The sequence below is a fragment of the Brassica napus genome, chromosome C9 (assembly GCF_020379485.1).
Source record: "Brassica napus cultivar Da-Ae chromosome C9, Da-Ae, whole genome shotgun sequence".
Classification (NCBI taxonomy): Eukaryota; Viridiplantae; Streptophyta; class Magnoliopsida; order Brassicales; family Brassicaceae; genus Brassica; species Brassica napus.
Genome location: NC_063452.1, coordinates 10,406,873 through 10,412,872, shown reverse-complemented (window position 1 = coordinate 10,412,872; position 6,000 = coordinate 10,406,873). Strand labels below are relative to the sequence as shown.

Here is a 6,000-nt window from a genome sequence, read left to right as displayed (position 1 = left end):
AAAACCGATTTAAACTTTTAGGGTTTCAGTTTGAGTGATTTAGATTCGAATCTAAACAATCTTATCAATAGCTATAGGTGATCAAACAATCAAAGTTTAAATCAAACAATTTAAAACCGATTTTCCAAAATTAGGGTTTTTAGGAGATTTCGAAAAACTTTGATCTTTGATCAAGGGGATTTGATTTGAGATTCAAAATCATTAAGACTTTGATTTTAATTGATCAATGGATCAATCTCAAATTATGGTTTAGGGGATCGGACTTATTCGAGCTCCGATTTACTCTTTAGAGTTTGATCTATTTTCCCTATGGCTTTCATCTTTAGAGTTCTGATTTTAGGGTTTCAATCTTTACAAAACAACCATGTTCAATTCATGTTCTCAGAATTAGGATTACCTTTATTTTGCAGATTGTAGAAACCAGACTGATATATGGTGTTTTATACATCTTGTATATATGCTTTTAAATTGGTTTTCAAGTCTTTATCGAGTCTTTCTAGTCCTTTTGGAGTCATTACAGGTCTGGAGTTGCATTGGATGGGAGATGGACCAGCTGGAACAAAAGAGGCATAAAACAATGCAATTTGGTGGTTTTCACGCAGAACAGTCAGATAGCGGAGCAATCCGAGTGACTGTTCCGAGTGAGTGTTCCAGCAGCAAAGATTTTTAAGGAAACTACAATCATTACGGGATTTGCCCTAATTATCCATATTTTCTCTCCCAGCCGCCTGTGGCTTTGATATTTCATATTTCTGTTTCTCTTTATCATTCTACGCTATTCTAGACAGAAGAAAACCATTGGAGACTTTTGTGCTTTTGGATTGTAAAGGGAGAAGGCTCCATCTCTCTCACCATAGAGAAGATTATCCTGAACCCTCTTTCTATCTGTTTTATTATGCAGTTTCATTCAGGATATATGTCTTTGATTGCTTGCATCATGATTGAGTAGTGATCTAGCTCGCCTAGGGTTTTTAGGGTGTTGAAATATGAGCTAAACATAGATAAGCTATTCTTGATTATTCTTCATCCATACTATTCTTAAGGCTTCCATTAATCTGATCACTTGATGTTAGATCCTAAGTTTATCGCCTAGCTAACCGCTTAGGAGATAGCTTGACATGTATTGAATGAGCTTAGTATCCCTAATCAGCGAAAGTAGATATTAGGGTAGTAAGTGAACTGATCGGACCTGATCTCTAAGGCTTGCAGTCGTTTCTCATCTCAACGATAGTTAGATTATGGGATCGACCAGCAAAGAGATCACCACCACGACAGTGGGGTGTTCCAGCTGAGTGATCCGAGTTCTAGAAAGCACTGCATCACGCTTGAATAATTGTTTGGCTCTCGCTCAACACCCAATGAAATACCCTAGGCTAGCTTCTTGTTAAATTGAATCAAACTCTAGTTTACTTGTTTTCCGCGTCACCAATTGAATTGAAAACCATTTTCTTCTTAGCTTGTCATTGAAATTTATAAGAGTAAAGTGTAGACTGGTCCTCTGGATTGAATCTAAAGTACTATAATCACAACTGTTAACTTGGCAGTAGCAAAGATTCATATTTAGTGTATCAAGTTTTGGCGCCGTTGCGACGGGGACCAGATTTTTTTTTACCTCTACTTTTCAGTTTCATTTTAAGTCTAAGATATCTAACTCGCCTATGTTTCTTTGTCACAGCTAATGATCCAGGTGCATGACCAGTAGACATACTCGGAGCAACGCACAAGGACCATTGCATCAGCTCACCAACGAAGAACTAGCGAGATTAGAACGTCAGAACCGTCAACAACCAAGGCAAACTGACACCACTATGGGTGATCACGCCAATAAGGATGATCTCGCTGCGGCTATGGCACTCATGCAGCAGCAGATGCAACAAATGCAGCAGACCATCCAAGCTCAGCAGGATGCTGCTGAACAGGCTGCTCTCGCGCAGCAAGAACAACAGGCGCAGACTGTTCCAATCGGGCAGAGAAACCTTCCGCGTAACATCCCTACTACGCGCTCTGCCATTGTTCCTCCACTCTGCACCAGGCAGGACTTCGAGATCAAGCCTGCTTTGATTGGTCTAGTACAGAGGAAGGTGTTCTCTGGTCTCTCTACAGAAATTCCAATGGAGCATATTGAGAGCTTCGAAAAAGTCTGTAGTTTCACTCGCGTGAATGGTGTTCCACCATACTACATCACGTGCATGTTATTCCCATTCTCTCTTGATGGAAAATCTGCACGGTGGTTGAACTCTCTCCCTACCGGCTCTCTCACTTCATGGGAATAGGTCCGATCAGCGTTCCTCAGCCATTTCTACTCTAAGGCGAGAACAACTGCATTGAGGAACAAGATCACCTCCTTCAGACAGCTCACTGATGAGCCTTTCTACGACACATGGGAGCGCTTCAATGACTATCGCATAGAATGTCCTCACCATGGATTTGATGATGATTACCTCCTGGACATTTTCTATGATGGAGTGGACTGGAAATACCAAGGTGCTCTGAACTCTGCGAGCAATGGAGACTTCATGACTCAAACCACTGATGGAGCGTTTAAGCTGATTGAGAACATGGCTGCTAGCTCAGCTAATAAGAAAGAGGAGAGTGATTGCTCCATGAAAGGGAACAGTTCTGACACCCAGAAAATAGATGAGCTGACTGCCAAGGTTGATCAGCTACTGAAAAACAACCAATGGCACGTCTTCAGCATGGAGCAAGCTACGGCCGGACATATTCAGAACCAGAACAAGCGACAACCGCAGAGCAATCAGCAAGCTGTTCCAGCTAACGAGAACAGTCAACCAGATGAGCTGCAAAGTCTGGGTATGATGATGCAACAGCTGTTGCAGGGTCAGCAGGTTCAGGCCAAGGTGTTGAATCAGGTAACCACAAAAATTGACACCAGGATGGGCAACATGTTCACTGAGCTGAATAACAGGTATGACAATCTTGCGATCCATATGAGAAAGATCGATGTTCAGCTTGCTCAAACAGCTGAGAGTGTCAAGAGGCAACAAGAGACGCTCCCTGGAAGAACTGATAAAAATCCAAGGACTGAGCACTGTAATGCAGTAGAGCAGCCGTTTGCTGAGACTATTCTAGTCGCAGAAGAGAACACAGAGCAGTCTGCTAGCTCTGAAGTGATTGCTCCTAGCGAACCTGCTGAAACTCCACCAGTCCGAGTCTATGTTCCTAAGGTTCCCCATCCAATTCCACCTAGACATCTGATGGATCCCATTGGTGAAGAGCAGCTGATAGGTTTTAACAAGATGGTGAGAAGGCTTCCTAAAGAACTTGCATTCGAAGATGCTCTGCAGATTCGTCCATTGCTCCAGTTCTTTAAAAACTGTAGAGAGACTCAAGAAGAGATCAAGGTCCTCTATACCAAAGCACTGTCTACGCCAGCACTGAAGGTATTGCCTAAGGTTGATGATCCTGGAAAGTTTGTTTTCCCATGTTCCATCGCAGGAACAACCTTCAAGAACGCTCTTTGTGACTCTGGTTCTTGTGTGAATCTCATCTCAAAGGCTATTGTAGACGATTTGGGTATTGCTGATGTTGAGCGTTCTCAGCTGACCCTGACCTTTGCAAACTCTTCCAGAGCAGTCCCATATGGAACCATCCGCAGCCTTCATGTTCAAGTAGGGGAATGTATTATTCCTGCTGAGTTTCAAGTTGTTGAGATGAACAAGGATCATGAGATGCCTTTGATATTTGGAAGGACATTCATGGCTACTGTTGGAGCAACCATCGATATGCCTAACAAGAGAGTCTGCTTCTCCAACATCAACAAGAAAATTTCTACAAAGCTGTACCCACCAGATCTTCCTCATCACACGCCTCTTGCATCTCAGTGTTTGATGTAGAAAAGCTGAAGGTTGTTCCAGAGAAGGAGCATGGTGATAAGGGTGAGAGCAGACTGTTCTTTGATGAAGATCCTAGCACTGATCCTACTAAATTCAGAGGGAATTCAAGGGTGAAACAGAAAGTCCAGAAGAAAAGGGTCAAGGGAGATCCTACAATGACTTTGATACCTCTCAAGTGTGATGGGAACTCCATTGAGTATGAGGTAAAGTGCAAGGGTACCTCTAAACCTTTCTCTAAAGTCAGAGCTATTCTCACACATGAGCTGAAGGAGAAAGGAAAAGCAGCTGTGAAAGGGTTGCTGAGCATTCTGAAGTTGAACATGTCTGATTGTGGAGCTTGTTTTGGAACAAGTCCTCATGATCAACCCGACTGATCCATGTCACCAAGTCAAGCTAGTGACTTAAACCAAGCGCTTGGTGGGAGGTAACCCACTGGTAAGTGTAAATATAACTTGCTTTTGTTTTTGGTTGCTTATTTTCGTTTTAGTTTATTGAGTTTCAGGTCAAAAAGCATAAAAATTCGAGATACTTCAAAAATTCTGGGTTGCAGAAACGGAACAACCTACCCCCTGAAAAGAGCGGTTCTTCCAGGCGACCATCTGACGACAGAACAACCAGAATTTTCATGGAGCGCCTGCTCCACTCAGGTAAGTATCTCGACCCAAAAAAAAAAAATGTTTATTCTTGTTTTCACCTTTTCTCTGATTTATTTTCACACCAGGGACGTTGTGAAGTAAGTCTGGGGGAGGGTTTTCGTCGTTTACTAACTCGTTTCTTTCTTTTGTTTTTCTTTTGGGTCAATTTGAGTCAGTTTTTATTGAGTCTGTCAAAATTTGTGGGAATTAGAACCTTATTCCGTGTTGATCACTGACCACCTCGTGATTTAGTTATCTTATTCAGTGACCTTAGCAGTGGCGAAAGACACACATGTGGACCTGGAACACCCTGACATATCTCACTTGATTCTCCAGAAGTTCTCAGCCGATCAGGTTACACTGGGTAGACTTAACTCCACCTTACTTGAACCTTATCTTGACTGAAATTCTTCTTGTTATGGGCATTAGATCAGGGAAACGAGAACACACTCAGGACTTCTTATCCTTTTTATCCATCTTGCTGATCCTGAGTGGCTAGCTCATCTTTATCTAGTTTCCACCCTGCACCTTAGCCTTTATTCCACCTTCATGCATTTGTTTTTCAGTGTCATATGTGCAGATATGTGCAAAAAGGTCGGAGAGGAAAGGATCAACGCAGCCTCCTACTCGTTACTGCTGCAGAAATTATGTCCGAAAGGAGAACAAGTAGATTAAGGGAGCAACCGCTCTATAACCAATGAACTGTGCAAGAGCAGGGGTGGAGAACCAGAATGGTCGCGAAATCAGAACCACCAGTGGCACTCAGAACGATCATGTATTACCTCCTTCTTCGTCACATCACCATATCAACATTCAAAAAAAAAAAAAAAAAACGAGATTAATGTGATGGAGAAGGGGAAGAAAGAAAAGAAACATGGAGCCACTGGAAAGGTCGAGCAAGAAGTTGGTACCAAGTATTGAAGAGTGTGTAGAGGAAAGTGGAAAGCAGAACAATCAGTTGCCTGTTCCGTCATCAGAACAGTCGCACCAGATATAGCAAAAACGAGTAGAGGCTGTGGACATCAATGGATCTATCCTCTCTTGCCATTTTGTGTGATATCCTGCATCCTCTTCAATGAAATGGTAGCCCCTAAACACTCTTAACTCCACCATTAAATAGCCTGTTTCACACCTATACCGTCTACCCTGAATGATGCCTGTGATGAAAAGCTCACGCTACTCTTAAATGAATGTAGGGAGTTCTGTCTCGATAGTGTTGCTTTTTCAGGTTTGAGATGAAGAGTACGGAGCCGATTTTTGAACAGCAGTTAGTGGGGTTCCGGTAAGGGTGTGTTGTCCTAGTTTTACTGCTTGTATGGTTCAGAGATTCGTGGTTAAAGTATGGTTGCTGAGAATAGGAGAGTTCCCACACTTTCAAACCTTTCTCCCTGTTCTTGATACTTGACATTGTTTGAGGACAAACAAGGATCTAAGTCTGGGGGAATTGATATATGGTGTTTTATACATCTTGTATATATGCTTTTAAATTGGTTTTCAAGTCTTTATCGAGT

The 6,000-nt window shown here is 42.3% G+C and overlaps 1 non-coding gene across 1 annotated transcript; it reads right to left on the bottom strand.

Moving 5' to 3' along the window:
• Positions 1-2,321: 2,321 nt before the first annotated feature.
• LOC125593676 lies at positions 2,322-2,428 on the bottom strand. Its single transcript, XR_007329576.1, has one exon. It is a non-coding gene; the product is annotated as a small nucleolar RNA R71 (small nucleolar RNA).
• Between the last annotated feature and the right edge of the window lie 3,572 nt (positions 2,429-6,000).